We start from the raw sequence: 15,706 nt of genomic DNA on the forward strand, positions 1-15,706 counted from the left end.
ATTGTGTTTATATATATTCTAGAGGTCTGGTCTCAGACGGGGCCTCGGGGGCGTTGACCCCCGAAATTCTCTCCATGTATATTATCCACAGTGGAACGAGAGAATTGTGTGTGTGTGTGTGTGTGTGTGTGTGTGTGTGTACTTTGTGTACTTGCGTGTTTACTTGGTTGTGGAAGATGTAGGAAAGTACAGGATTCAATAAAGAACTTATCAACACACACACACACACACACACACACACACACACACACACACACACACACACACACACACACACACACATATATATATATATATATATATATATGTGTGTGTGTGTGTGTGTGTGTGTGTGTGTGTGTGTGTGTGTGTGTGCGCGCGCGCTTGTGATTGCATTCATATTAGTGTAAGAGGTTGATGAGTGTTTTTTATACATGTTTGTGTGTGCGTGCAGTTGCGTTGTTTTGTGCGTGTATGAATGATGGTGACCACGCAGGCTGCCGTTGCACAAATGTGCAAATGAGAGTGAAAATAAGAGTGTGTGTAAGTTTTTTTAGGTACAGATATACATAAATAGTTACACAAATGATCATGCAAAGTAACATATGCGTAAATTACCCAGGATAACCTAAAAAGTCAGACAAAGTGATATATTTCCATTGTGCGCGGCGCTTGTAACTCACTGCGCGTCTTGCGAATATATAGGATAAATAACCAAATGAAAATAAAAAGTTCAACACTTATTACAGTTCTCGTGGAGGTGGACAAACACACTAACAAACGAGCACTCATAAACACACACAAAAACATTCACAAACACACTTGAACTGCTAATTAAGTAAAAAATCTTATATTTAATGTAGAAAAATTGTATAATATAAATAGAACTTCCAAAATTTCACTGAGTGACCAGGCCTTGGTGGTCGAACTGGACGGTAGCTTGGCTGCGTCTGGCTGATCTACGGTCTAGACTGTCTTGGTGGGTGTATTTACAGGACGCAGTTTCTGTGTGTCCCCTCCTGTAATTCCACCCACCTGGACAGTCTCTACCGTAGACCAGCTAAACAAGGCCTCGTTCTCATCTGGCTAGATCACGGAGGGATACATAACCTGGGGAAGGCTGAGGCTGGAAGATATCCTAAGGGAAGTGAGGAAGGGGAGACATCCGGGGGCCCACGGATGGATTCCTGGACACATGGACCTGGGAAAGGCAAGGATACCTTGGGGAAGTGGGGAAAGGGGAATATCTGAGGCGGACAGATGGACTTCTGGACTCCTGGACCTGGGAAAGAAGGAGATACTGGTTGCTAAGGCAGACCCTGGGAAAGTGGGGAAGGGAGAACATCTGAGGGGACACGGATGGACTCCTGGACACATGGACCTGGGAAAGGCGAGAGCACCTTGGGGAAGGGGGGGGGAATATCTGAGGCGGACTCCTGGGAAAGAAGGAGATACTGGTTGCTAAGGCAGACCCTGGGAAAGTGGAGAAGGGAGAACATCTGAGGGGACACGGATGGACTCCTGGACACATGGACCTGGGAAAGGCGAGAGCACCTTGGGGAAGTGGGGAAGGGGGGAGGAGGAATATCTGAGGCGGACTCCTGGGAAAGAAGGAGATACTGGTTGCTAAGGCAGACCCTGGGAAAGTGGGGAAGGGAGAACATCTGAGGGGACACGGATGGACTCCTGGACACATGGACCTGGGAAAGGCGAGAGCACCTTGGGGAAGTGGGGAAGAGGGAGGGAGGAATATCTGAGGCGGACTCCAGGGAAAGAAGGAGATACTGGTTGCTAAGGCAGACCCTGGGAAAGTGGAGAAGGGATCACATCTGAGGGGACACGGATGGACTCCTGGACACATGGACCTGGGAAAGGCGAGAGCACCTTGGGGAAGTGGGGAAGGGACTCCTGGGAAAGAAGAAGATACTAGTTGCTAAGGCAGACCCTGGGAAAGTGGGGAAGGGAGAACATCTGAGGGGACACGGACATCCTGGGAAAGGCGAGAGCACCTTGGGGAAGAAGGAGATACTGGGAAAGAAGGAGATACTGGTTGCTAAGGCAGACCCTGGGAAAGTGGGGAAGGGAGAACATCTGAGGGGACACGGATGGACTCCTGGACACATGGACCTGGGAAAGGCGAGAGCACCTTGGGGAAGTGGGGAAGGGGGAGTGGGGAGGGGGGAATATCTGAGGCGGACTCCTGGGAAAGAAGGAGATACTGGTTGCTAAGGCAGACCCTGGGAAAGTGGGGAAGGGAGAACATCTGAGGGGACACGGATGGACTCCCGGACACATGGACCTGGGAAAGGCGAGAGCACCTTGGGGAAGTGGGGAAGGGGGGGGGGAATATCTGAGGCGGACTCCTGGGAAAGAAGGAGATACTGGTTGCTAAGGCAGACCCTGGGAAAGTGGGGAAGGGAGAACATCTGAGGGGACACGGATGGACTCCCGGACACATGGACCTGGGAAAGGCGAGAGCACCTTGGGGAAGTGGGGAAGGGGAGGGGGGAATATCTGAGGCGGACTCCTGGGAAAGAAGGAGATACTGGTTGCTAAGGCAGACCCTGGGAAAGTGGGGAAGGGAGAACATCTGAGGGGACACGGATGGACTCCCGGACACATGGACCTGGGAAAGGCGAGAGCACCTTGGGGAAGTGGGGAAGGGGGAGGGTGGAATATCTGAGGCAGACTCCTGGGAAAGAAGGAGATACTGGTTGCTAAGGCAGACCCTGGGAAAGTGGGGAAGGGCGAACATCTGAGGGGACACGGATGGACTCCCGGACACATGGACCTGGGAAAGGCGAGAGCACCTTGGGGAAGTGGGGAAGGGGGAGGGGGGAATATCTGAGGCGGACTCCTGGGAAAGAAGGAGATACTGGTTGCTAAGGCAGACCCTGGGAAAGTGGGGAAGGGAGAACATCTGAGGGGACACGGATGGACTCCTGGACACATGGACCTGGGAAAGGCGAGAGCACCTTGGGGAAGTGGGGAAGGGGGGGGGGAATATCTGAGGCGGACTCCTGGGAAAGAAGGAGATACTGGTTGCTAAGGCAGACCCTGGGAAAGTGGGGAAGGGAGAACATCTGAGGGGACACGGATGGACTCCTGGACACATGGACCTGGGAAAGGCGAGAGCACCTTGGGGAAGTGGGGAAGGGAAGGGGGGGAATATCTGAGGCGGACTCCTGGGAAAGAAGGAGATACTGGTTGCTAAGGCAGACCCTGGGAAAGTGGGGAAGGGAGAACATCTGAGGGGACACGGATGGACTCCGTTTCTTTCGATTTCATTTATGGCTTTTAGTTCTTCCCGCGATTCCTGACTCCTAAAGGATTCTTTTAGCTTAAGTTCGATGCTTGCTATTTCTCTGACCAGTGTCTCCCTACGCATTTCAGATATATTGACCTCTTTTAGCCGCTCTGTTATTCTTTTCCGTCGCCTGTAAAGGGAGCGCCTGTCTCTTTCTATTTTACATCTACTCCTCCTTTTTCTTAGAGGAATAAGCCTTGTGCATACATCGAGTGCCACCGAGTTAATCTGTTCTAGGCATAAGTTGGGGTCTGTGTTGCTTAGTGTATCTTCCCAGCTTATATCGGTTAGGACTTGGTTTACTTGGTCCCACTTTATGTTTTTGTTATTGAAGTTGAATTTGGTGAATGCTCCCTCGTGACTAGTCTCATTTTGTCGGTCTGGGGCTCCACGCATACATGTCTGAACCTCAATTATGTTGTGATCTGAGTATATTGTTTTTGATATGGTGACATTTCTTATCAGATCATCATTGTTAGTGAAGATGAGGTCTAGTGTATTCTCCAGTCTAGTAGGCTCTATTATTTGCTGGTTTAAATTGAATTTTGTGCAGAGATTTAAAAGCTCGTGCGAGTGTGAGTTTTCATCAGAGCTGCCTCCTGGTGTTATTACTGCAACAATATTATTTGCTATATTCCTCCATTTTAGGTGCCTTAAGTTGAAATCCCCCAGGAGCAAGATGTTGGGTGCAGGAGCTGGAAGATTTTCCCGACAGTGGTTAATTTTTAACAGCTGTTCCTGGAATTGCTGGGATGTTGCATCCGGAGGCTTGTAGACTACCACAATGACTAGGTTTTGGTTCTCGACCTTTACTGCTAAAACTTCCACTACATCATTTGAGGCATTAAGCAGTTCTGTGCAAACAAGTGACTCTGCAATGTACAGGCCAACCCCCACCCTTTTGCCTTTTCACTCTGTCACATCTGTATAGGTTGTAACCTGGGATCCATATTTCGTTGTCCAAGTGATCCTTTATGTGGGTCTCAGTGAAAGCCGCGAACATTGCCTTTGCCTCTGCAAGCAGTCCACGGATGAAAGGTATTTTGTTGTTTGTTGCTGGCTTTAGACCCTGTATATTTGCCAAGAAGAATGTTATCGGACTGGTGGTATTGTTGGTACTGGGGGGGGGATTTTTTTTCCGGCATTAGTATCTGTATCTGTTGGTTTGGAGTGGAGGCCATCGACTGTGGTTCCACTCCAGGAATGGCTGGATTTGGTGTACGATTTCTGCCATTTCCTGCCAGTTTTTTTTCCTTCCTGGCACTAAAAAACCTCTCCCTCTTGAGTGGCTGTGGCTACCCAGGTTTTCCCATGGCCTGGATGTTTTGTATCTTTTTGTCCCCTTTAGATGGTATGCCTGGCAATTTAAGTTATAGCACAGTCTTTCCTGTACTGAAGAGGTACTCATTTCAGGGTGAAAAAGCTTATAGGAAGGGAGTTTGCATTTTCCTGTTGACATATGGGCATGGCATTTTCTAGGGTGGTCATAGACCATGACACATTCTGTGTCACTCCTCCTGAAGAGATTATCATTAAAAAATTGTAGGATCAGAGACATTCCACGAAAACAGCTCACAGGAATATTTCAGCAAATTATCATTTCACAATACCAATAAAAAAAAAACCCTGAGCCTGGACTCAAATCTGTGGCTATCAGACCACTGTTACATCCTGATAAGCCAAAGCCATTTTATCGTATGATGTCCATAGCCCTTAGTGCTCTGTGACAATACAGCTGCTCTCTAAGACGCCAACCAAGTATGATGACTTGTAACCAGTCACTTTACTTCAAAATCGTTGAGATAGTGGCATCTTTACCAGATCTGACCCATCTGTGTGTAAGATTTGCAGGATTCCACATGATTATGTCATACACGGGTTCCTTCAGTTATGTGATGGTAAGTAGAGAATTCGTGAATTTATGAGACTTTCACAGTTGTCCACGTATTAAGTAGCCATGCATATGCCCGAGTACTGCCTGCATATGTTGTCTTCCAAAGCCATAATATTCCTCCTACTGAGTACCGCTGTTTGCATGGCTGGGATACACATGGAACATGTACGTGAAGCACAGCAAGTACTTCTGGCAGATGAATATACACCTCTGCCATTAAACACGATAGTGATACCCAGCAACTTCCTAGATAAGCTCGCTGGTGAGAGTAGAAACCGCTACACATTGGATCAATTACATCAAATATGTCAGTGTTATCCAGCAATTCCTACGTGTTGAACGAACTGGAGACTGGAAGCAGCAACTGCACAGTGTGCGTCTAATAATTACACTATTTCCTACTACTTTTCTTTTTTTTATATTTTAAGTTTCTACTACTGGCCACTTTGCATATACAAAGTCAGTAAGACAATAAGTACGAGACATGAAAACCTGACCAGGAGAATGAGTTCTGAAGGGTACAAGTTGTTCATAAGAACATAAGAAGAACATAAAAAAGGAGGAACACTGCAGCAGGCCTGTTGGCCCATACTAGGCAAGTCCTTCATAGATCCATCCCACTAATATAATATTTGCCCTCATAAGAACATAAGAACACAAGAAATAAAGAACACTGCAGCAGGCCCACCGGCCTACGCGAGGCAGCCCCAATTCTCCCCACCGGTTTAAGCCAGTGCCTTGACCTAGTGAGGTCAGACACGTCACTTAAGGGAGGAGCACTGCGTCCGATCTAGTAGCTAGTCAGGTTTATTCCACACCCACTCATAAGAACATAAGAACACAAGAAAGAACATCGCAGCAGGCCCACCGACCCACGCGAAGCAGATCCATGTCATCCGCCCCCCGGATTAGCCCAATGGGCCACCGAGTCAGGTCACTTCCACTTAAGGAAGGAGCACGGCACCAGACTGGTAGCCCAAGCTAGTCAGGTTCAACTCACACCAACTCATGTATTTATTTACATTTTTTAAAAACTACACAACGTTTTAGCCTCTAGAACTGTACTGGGGAGTTTGTTCCACTCATCCACAACTCTATTACCAAACCAGTGCTTTCCTATATCCTTCCTGAATCTGAATTTTTCCAACTTGAAACCATTGTTGCGAGTGCTGTCTTGGCTGGAAATTTTCAGCACGCTATTTATTTATTCCTGTTTTCCATTTATACACCTCGATCATATCCCCTCTAATTCTACGCCTTTCGAGAGATTCCCTATGAGCATAGACTGATTCAGGGCCCTCAGTCTATCCTCATAGGGAAGATTTCGGATACATGGGATTAACTTTGTCATCCTCCTCTGTACGTTTTCCAGAGCATTTATATCCATTCTGTAATACAGTGACCAGAACTGTGCAGCATAATCTAAATGAGGCCTAACCAAGGATATATAGAGTTGAAGAATAACCTGAGGACTTGTATTAATTATACTTCTAGATATGAAACCAAGAATTCTGTTAGCTTTATTGCGAACACTAATGCACTGTTGTCTTGGTTTTAGATTACTGCTAACCAGAACTCCTAAATCCTTTTCGCAATCAGTAGTATTAAGATCTACATTATTTAGTTTATATGTGGCATGGTTATTTAACTGTCCAACATTTAGAACTTTGCATTTGTTAATATTAAACTGCATCTGCCACTTCTCCGACCATTGCATCAGTCTATTCAAATCATCCTGTAGTGCTCTAGTGTCCTCATTAGAATGAATTGCACGGCCTAATTTGGTGTCATCAGCAAATTTGCTTATGTCGCTATTTATTCCCTCATCTATGTCGTTTATGTAAATTGTGAACAACAATGGGCCCAACACTGGCCCCTGCAGAACGCCGCTTGTGACGTGCCCCCATTCTGATTTCTCCCCATTTACGTAAACTCTCTCCTGTCTATTTGTCAGCCATGCCTCTACCCTATTCCGTGTGCCTTAAGTTTTCTCAATAGCCTCTGATGTGGAACTCTATCAAAAGCCTTACTGAAGTCCATATACACAATATCATATTCATTAGCATGATCTACCTCCTCAAACACCTTAGCCAAAAAAGTTAGTAAATTCGTAAGACAGGAACGCCCCTTAGTAAAACCGTGTTGAGATTCATTAATCAATTTATGCCTATCAAGATGGCTACGAATTGCTTCGGTAATTATTGATTCCATAAATTTTCCCACTATGGAGGTAAGGCTTATTGGTCTGTAGTTCGAAGCTAAGGACCTGTCACCTGCCTTGTAAATAGGTATAACATTTGCCATTTTCCACTTTTCAGGCACTATGCCAGTTTGTAGTGATATATCGAAAGGATTAGCCATAAGTATGCTAAGTTCCTCTTTACATTCCTTTAAAACCCTTGCAAACAATTCATCAGGGCCTGGGGATTTGTTAGGTTTTAATTTCTCAATTTGTCTGAGGACCATGTCACTAGTTACCGCAATCGTGCATAGTTTATTATCGTCCTGTTCTATATAATCTATTATTTCAGGAATTTCGCTAGTATTTTCCGGGGTAAAAACTGAGAGGAAGTAGGTATTGAAAATTTCACACATATCCTTATCACTGTGAGTGATCTGACCAGAGTTACTCTTAAGTGGGCCTATCTTGTCCCTAACCTTACTTCTGTATACCTGAAAGGACCCTTTAGGGTTAGTCTTCGAATCCCTTGCGACCTTAGCCTCATAATCCCTTTTTGCTTTTCTTATACACTGAGAGGGTACTTCACTGCTGCCCACACAGTTCATTTCTGGAAAAGAAACTTCTCTGATCTAATCAATGAACAAGAGTTGATGCACCAGTAGTCCTTCTGCAGTGCTACGTTCTGTTGGTATATATGATTCCGATCTAAACACTTCCTGGCAAGAAGCTCGGTTATACTGTAGAAACTTTCGTTCTGGTTGAAGTTGTTTGATTTACTGATTAGTGATGATTCTATAAACCTGCGTTTTGTAGAAACTTCTTTGATAACGAGTCGTTCACTATTGAAATTGATCAAGTGGTTGGGAGAGTTTGTACGAAATACAGGTGTTATTTAGGTGGTCCATTCTGTTGGTAAACTGGTGTTCAGAAATGCATAAGTGAAGGTCCCTTGATGTTTCTCCCATGTATATTTGGTTACTATCGTTGCAGAAGAGCGTGTACATCCCTACCGTGGTTTTGAGTTGGAGCGGCAGTGGTAGATACTTGGAATTCAGTGTTGGAGACAATTCTGGAGATGAATTTAGCAACAGAGTTGATAGGAGGAGACCTATGCATCTTATTTCGCTTGTGTCTCTTCTAGGCAGTTCAAGATGTATGCACGGCTCCTGCTGTCTCTGAAATGACGAGGATAGTTTAGTAGGTTGCTAGACAGCAACCACCCAGGGAGGTACTACCGTCCTACCATGTGAGTGTGAAACAGAAGCCTGTAACTGTTTTGCATATTGGTAGGACTGATGGTGTCTTTCTTCTGTCTCATTAACATGCAATGAGATATGTCTTGCTATTTGTACTTACACTTAGGTAACACTACATATGCCTGTACAAGCATATATATACACATCTCTCTGGGCTTTCTTCTATTTTCTTACTAGTTCTTGTTATTGTTTGCTTCCACTTATCTCCATGGGGAAGTGGAACAGAATTCTTCCTCTGTAAGCAATGCTGGTCGTAAGAGGCGACTAAAATGCCGGGAGCAATGGGCTAGTAACCCCTTCTCTTGAATAAATTAATAAAAACAGGAAAAAGGAAAATTTTATAAAACTGGGATGATTGAATGTGCGTGGATGTAGTATGGATGATAAAACAGAGATGATTGCTAATGTTATGAATGAAAAGAAGTTGGATGTCATAGATTTAAGCGAGACAAACCTGAAGGGGGTAGGGGAGTTTCAGTGAGGAGATGTAAATGGAATTAAGTCAGGAGTATCTAAGAGAGTTAGAGCTGAGAAAGGGATAGCAATAATGTTGAAGGATCAGTTATGGAGAGACAGAATATAAATGTATAAATTCAAAGATTATGTGGATTAAAATAAGGGTAGGATGCGAAAAGTGGGTCATAATAAGTGTGTATGCACCTGAAGAAGAGAGGAGTGTAGAGGAGAGAGAGAGATTTTCGGAGATGTTAAGTGACTGTGTAGGAACTTTTGAACCAAGTGAAAGGGTAATTGTGGTAGGTGTTATGCAGGGTTCTGCATGACACCATAATGTACATATAGTGGAGACGTGTGCCATAATAGTATGAATGTTATAATTGTAAAGAATAATTTTATAATTCATAATGTGCATTTGGGGGCACTGTAAAGTACTCTAACTGTAATTATAAAGAAATCCTGCTAGGGATTTATTTTCCAAGGGTGTTTGGGTACGCGGAGTAAGCGTGGCTTGGGGCAGTCACGTGGAGTCAGCATGGCATGGAGGCTGGCGTCGGAGATGCTGTGTATTTAAGCTAAGTTTGTAGTTGTGTACTCCTTTTGTTTAGCTAACCCAAGCCATAGGCTCTTCTATGGCTTACCTATATGCCCATCTGGGCTCTGACATGGTCAGGGTGCTGTGGGATGAGTGAAGAAATAAGAAATGGGGTTGATAGTGGAGTAGTGACGGCCTGGCGCTGGCTAGGCCTAGTGGTTATGGTGGCTGGACCTCCAGCCAGCTGTTTCTTGTGTACCCTCATTTGGGCGTTTAGGATTAAGGTGTTTCTAGAGTGTGTATATAGTGTTATGTTGAATAAATAGATATATTTTCCTAACTGGGATTTTTGCCTAACCCTCTGTTAACCAACCCATTGAAGTAACACATACTGGTTTAGCGCTTTCTATTTTGACTGGGATAGCCCTGGGTGGCCTGTTTATGCTTGAGATGTGTGTAACTTTTACCTTTGCCCTTAGACAAGGCTCAAGCCCCCAGCTATCCCACATTTCTGTGTAACAGTAGGGGACCTAAATGCTAAAGTAGGAGAAACGTTCAGAGAGGGTGTGGTAGGTAAGTTTGGGGTGCCAGGTGTAAATGATAATGGGGAGCTTTTGATTGAACTTTATATAGAAAGGGGTCTGGTTATAAGTAACACATATTGTAAGAGAAAGAGGATCAATAAGTATACACAAGATATGATATAGGGCATAATGACAGTAGTTTGTTGGACTACGTATTGGTAGATGAAAGACTGTTGGGAAGACTTCAGGATGCACATTTTTATAGAGGGGCCACAGATATATCATATCACTTTTAGTTGAAGCTACAGTGAGAGTAAAATGTAGATGGGATACAGTGAGAGTAAAAGGTAGATGCGATACAAGGAAAATGCAAGCAGCAAGTAAGAGAGAGGTGAAGGTTTATAAACTAAAGGAGGAGGCAATTAGAGTAAGATATAAACAACTGTTGGAGGACAGATGGGCTAGTGAAAGTATAGACAATGGGGTAGAAGTTGTATGGAGTAAGTTTAAGCTTATAGTGTTAGAGTGTTCAGCAGAAGTTTGTGGTTACAGGAAAGTGGGTGCGGGATGGATGGATAGAGAGCGAATGGTGAAATGATGATGTAAGGAGAGTAGTAAGAGAGAATTAGCATATGAGAGGTTTTTAAACAGTAGAAGTGATCCAAGGAGGGAGGAGAATATGGAGAGAAAAAGAGAGGTTACAAGAGTGGTGAAACAATGTAAAAATAGAGCAGTTGAGATAGTGGTGAGATGTTATTAACAAATTTTGTTGAAAATAAAAAGTTTTGGAGTGAGATTAATAAGCTGAGAAAGCATAGGGAACGAATGGATTTGACAGTGAAAAATAGGAGAGGAGAGTTATTAAACGGAGAGTTAGAGGTATCGGGATGATGAAAGGAATATTTTGAGGAATTGTTAAATGATGATGAAGATAGTGAAGCTGTGATTTCGTGTATAGGGCAAGGAGGAATAACATCTTGTAGGAGTGAGGAAGAGCCAGTTGTGAGTATGGGGGAAGTTCGTGAGGCAGTAGGTAAAATGAAGGGGGGTAAAACAGTTGAGATTGATGGGATAAAGATAGAAATGTTTAAAGAAGGTGGGGATATAGTTCTGGAATGGTTAGTGTTTTTATTTAATGGATGTATGGAAGAGAGTAAGGTTCGTGGGGATTGGCAGAGAGCATGCATAGTTCCTTTGTATAAAGGCAAAGAGGGCAAAAGAGTGTAAAATTTATAGAGGAATAAGTCTGTTGAGTGTACCTGGTAAAGTGTATGGTAGAGTTATTATTGAAAGAATTAAGAGTAAGACGGAGAGCAGGATACAGATGAACAAGGAAGCTTTAGGAAAGGTAGAGGGTGTGTAGACCAAGTTTTTAAAGTGAAACATGCAGGTGAATAGTATTTAGATATGGCTAAAGAGGTTTTTGTGGCATTTATGGATTTGGAAAAGGCGTATGACAGGGTGGATAGGGGGGCAATGTGGCAGATGTTGAAAATGTATGGAATAGGAGGTAGGTTATTGAAATCAGTGAAGAGTCTTTACGAGGACAGTGAGATGTAGGCGAGAGTGTGATTATTTCCCAGTGAAAGTTGGCCTTAGACAGGGATGTGTGATGTCACCGTGGTTGTTCAATATATTTATAGAAGGAGTTGTAAGAGAAGTGAATGCTCGGGTGTTGGTAAGAGGTGTGAGGTAAAAAGATAAAGAATTTAACACACAGTGGGAATTGTCACAGTTTCTCTTTGCTAATGACACTGTACTTTTGAGAGATTCCGAAGTTGCAGAGGTTGGTTGATAAAATTTAGTTGCCTTGTCATATCTCTATTTTATGTTGCCTTGAGCTTCCTTAAGCTTGTCCTTAGCTAATTGATGTACTAGATATAGACTGGCCTTAGAATTCTATGGAGAATTATTCGTAGTCATCATCTCCCAGCCAGACCTCTTGGAACACTTTCTGAGACCCTCTTACATTATGACCAAATATCAGCTGGAAACTACTGTACCCAGAAGACTCCTGCAAGGTTTCACAATGAAGAGAATCAAAGGCAAGAACTCTTCTCGGTCAAGTGAGAAAATGCAGGTTATAAGTTTGCATAATTATTTTAAAAGTTTGATGGAATCTTCCAGGTGCCATTTGTAACTGAGGATAAGCTGCTGAGAAGGACTGCATAGTGTCCAAGTTACTTAAAATCTCTTGAAAAATTGGCAGTAAAATTAGTACCATGGTCACTTTGAATAGTTCGTGGTAATCCCTTGTGAGATACAAGAAAGTTGTCTAACACAATTAAGTACATCGAGAAACTAATATTTTAGACTCCAGGTGTCTTCCACCACTTGGTTAAGGTTTTTAACTTGATCCTCCTAATAGAGTTTACACGATTACCCAGATCGACGTGTATCCAGTCTTAACACTCATCTATATTTGCCGGGATACATTAATATGCACTAAGCACAGGCCAGAAGGTATAAGAGACATCCTACCACCTATAACAGGAACTTGCACAGGCAAGCCTGTAGGCATATGGGTGACGTTCAAAAGTGGGCCATTGCTAAATGGGAGGTGGACACTAAAAGAATGCTAGCATCAGGTAGGGTAGGCTCCAAAACCTGGTGGTCCCTGGTCAAGGACAGACAAGGTTATCTGCCTGAGGAACTCATTCCACCTCTAAATCGACAGGATGGGACCACCTCTACTAGTAGTCAAGAGAAGGCGGACCTCTTTGCTGAACACTTTGCTACCAAAATGCAAGTTCCTGATCCAGCAAGGGACCCTCCTTGGATAGCTGCAGGAACTGTGTCAAAACTGTCAGTGGTGACAATAAGGCAGGAGGAGGTGCATTTCCTTCTTAAATCGCTTGACCAAGAAAAGGCTGTGGGCCCAGACAAGTTGAGCCCAAGATTGCTGAGAAGATGTGCAGACCAGCTAGCAGCACCTCTAACTCGCATCTTTCAGCACTGCCTAGTACAGTGTAAATGTCCCTCTCTAGGGAAAGAGGCAAATGTAGTCCCTGTTCGCAAAAAGAAGAGCAAAGCAGAAATCAGTAACTACAGACCAGTGTCACTTCTGTCAATCACTGGTAAGATCCTTGAGACAATAATCTCAAGACAAATGACAGAGTTTTTTGACTACCACTCACTACTTTGTGATCGTCAATATGGCTTCAGGAAAGGTTACTCTGCTGCTGATCTGTTGTTAAACCTCTCCACTAAGTGGCACCAGTCACTGGATGAATCCAAAGTCAGCTGTGTGATAGCACTGGACATTGCTGGCGCTTTCGACCGGGTGTGGCATCAGGGCCTCTTAGCAAAACTTCAAGCACTGGGAATTGCAGGCTCTACGCTATGTCTCCTCAGTGATTACCTTCATGGTAGATCTCTAAGTGTAGTTCTCAATGGAACGGAATCAGCAAGACATCCTATTGGGGCAAGTGTTCCACAAGGAAGCGTGCTGGGACCATTGTTATGGAATGTCTACTTCAACGACCTTCTTCATCTCATCCCAGAATCACATGCATATGCAGACGACTGTACACTGACATTCACTTATCCAAGAGAAGAAATGCCAGCTGCTCTAAGCTACATCAATCACCAGCTGAGAGCTATATCAGCTTGGGGAAATAGATGGCAAGTAACATTTGCACCTGAGAAAATGCAAATGATGATCGTCTCTAGGCACCATGATGGTAATGCTGGTGCAGTAGTAAGGATGAATGGGAGGGTGTTGGCACCTGGAGAAGAAGTTGATATCCTTGGGGTGAAATTTGACTCCAAACTAACCATGAAGAACCATGTTGTAAATCTTGCAAACAAGGCAGCCAGGAAGCTTACAGCACTTCGTCGTATCTCGATCTGCTTGACAGTAGGGGTTGCAAGATTCTGTACGAGGCACAAGTACGCTCACACCTTGAGTATGCTCCACTTTCTTGGTTTGCCTGTCCCCCCTCTCATCTGTGACTGCTTGACAGAGTAGAGAACAGAGCAAGACGTCTCATCTCTCGCCTGGACCCATCCTGGATAGATCTGTCATTTCAGCAGAGCCTTCAACATAGGAGGGATGTGGGTGGCCTTACTGTTATGTACAAGGCCAATATTGTCAAAGTACCACATTTGGATCCACTTCGAGGACAGCGTGAAACAAGTTTTTATGCCACAAGACGGGAAGAAAGCAGCAACTTCACTCTGGCTGTACCCTTCTCCAGAACATCACTCCATCTGAGATCATATATACCCAGGATGACTCGAGTATGGAACACATTCGTACAGCATAATGATGTCAACGAGATAAAGTCAGTTGATCAAATGAAAATGCTGGCCCACAGATGGCTCCAACTTCATCCTGTTCCCTACTTGTGTGTCTCATAACAATAAAAATGCTTTCAAATGAGCTGATGTAGATAACAGCTCTTAGCTTGCCAATAAAGTTAGGAATCCTTAACCTGTAAATAGCTTGTCAATAAAGCTAGGGATCCTTAACCTTGTCAAACCCTGTGGTGTAAAAAAAAAAAAAAAAAAAAAAAAAAAAAAAAAAAAAAAAAAAAAAAAAAAAAAAAAAAAAAAAAAAAAAAAAAACCGCCGTGTGAACAAATGCAGCGCCTTGGTAGACTGGCCACTGCAGAGCTCCAGCATAATTATCAAATGCTTCAGAAATTGCTCAGGCTCTGATTCAGAAAAATGTAGTACCAGGGACACTAATTTTTATTATTAAATTATTCATCACGGGTACGATGATATTTGTCTCTTTTTTTTTCTCTCTGTCATATTCATGATTAGCGAATGCAGTTTGTGTCCATGTCTGTTCAAATATAAATTTCTCAGATCCAAGTGTCAACGAAGCAGAGAGATTATAAGATAAACCTGGTAAACCGACAATTGTCTCCTGCGACTGGCGGATAAATATTTCAGGAGTAATATCAACAGAATTACGAGCAAGACAACGGAGCGGGGAGTGAAAACTAACACGAGATCCCTCACCAGCAGAGACACCACACTGAGAAGCCGTGTTGGATGAATAATAGTTACCTTGCATCCAATTAACTCATGCAGCTGTGCAGTAGTTTCAGTACGACAATATTCAGTGCCAGTAGAGCGAAGAATATGCCAGCAGCGCTATAGTGATTGACTGAACAAGGACTGTACATGTAGATGTCATCACCATATGCCTAACATAGGTAGGTGGTATTACCCAGCTAGAACTAAGAATAATAAGCTTCACTACATACAGCAGAAACTCAATGTAACAGTAATGTAAATGAGAAAGCGCAATGCAATATTACAAAATAATTGCCCCAGAGAGGCACCCATATTACGAACATAGTTATACGAACAAAAGCCGGCGTATCTGAACATAAATCAAGTCTCCAGACAAGGAACAATCCTCAAGCAAATAAACGCCTTGGCAAACACAAAGGGCAGTGTTTGAGCACTCATACATTTTCTCCACAAATATTTAAAGTATAAACAAACTGCAATAGAGCAACAACATGTTGATAGATGAATGGTTCAGAGAACCGACATGTTGATAAATTAGACACATGTGCAACTCTTGGGTATCTTTATTGAGGAAACGTTTCGCC

The 15,706-nt window shown here is 43.6% G+C and overlaps 1 long non-coding RNA gene across 1 annotated transcript; it reads left to right on the forward strand.

The window, feature by feature from the left end:
* The first annotated feature begins 315 nt into the window (after positions 1–315).
* LOC138851378 (uncharacterized) lies at positions 316–3,193 on the forward strand. Its single transcript, XR_011391188.1, has 2 exons — positions 316–1,872; positions 3,141–3,193. It is a non-coding gene; the product is annotated as an uncharacterized lncRNA (long non-coding RNA).
* Positions 3,194–15,706: the final 12,513 nt, after the last annotated feature.

Source organism: Cherax quadricarinatus, unplaced genomic scaffold (assembly GCF_038502225.1).
Source record: "Cherax quadricarinatus isolate ZL_2023a unplaced genomic scaffold, ASM3850222v1 Contig450, whole genome shotgun sequence".
Classification (NCBI taxonomy): Eukaryota; Metazoa; Arthropoda; class Malacostraca; order Decapoda; family Parastacidae; genus Cherax; species Cherax quadricarinatus.